Here is a 655-nt window from a genome sequence, read left to right as displayed (position 1 = left end):
TTTTGAACACTTTTTGACTTCACAGACCCTGAAACTGACCAACGGTGAGACTTGGGAGAACTCCCCCTGTCTGTAACATTTCCTGGTGAGGGAAAGAAGTGACATTTGGGGTTTTTATTAATTCACTAGACAGGTAGTTTCTCAGCTTTTCTGAGGGTGATTTCTTTGTGGGATGGTCTTTTTAACTAGTGTCTTGGGCAGGTGTATGTCTGCTAGAATCCAACTACTGAGAAAGCTAAAAGGGTATTTTAGACTTATTCCCAAATGAATTATATTTAAGGGGAATCAGCAGATGTTACAAATCCTCTTAAAGAGAGATTTATATTCTTGCTCCCAATTTCTATGCACTTTGTAGACTTTGAGTTTTGTATAGTATACCCCCCCCCAAAAAAAATAACCGTGTATACGTGTCTGTGTGTAGCATATGTATGTAGTTTTATATATTTATTTATTTTTTATTTTGTTTTATGTTTTTGGCGGCTGGCTAGTATGGGGATCTGAACCCTTGACCTTGGTGTTACAACACCACACTCTAACCAACTGAACTAGCCAGCCGGTCCTTGTAGGTAGTTTTAAAGTTATTTGTGCATTGACTTGAAAGATTACATATGAATTTGTCAGCAGTTTTCCAGTCTCCAGATTCTGGGTTTTTAAA

This window comes from Galeopterus variegatus, unplaced genomic scaffold (genome assembly GCF_000696425.1).
Source record: "Galeopterus variegatus unplaced genomic scaffold, G_variegatus-3.0.2 Scaffold9888, whole genome shotgun sequence".
Taxonomy (NCBI): Eukaryota; Metazoa; Chordata; class Mammalia; order Dermoptera; family Cynocephalidae; genus Galeopterus; species Galeopterus variegatus.
The sequence above is the reverse complement of the archived record's forward strand: the minus strand, read 5'-3'. Positions refer to the sequence as shown.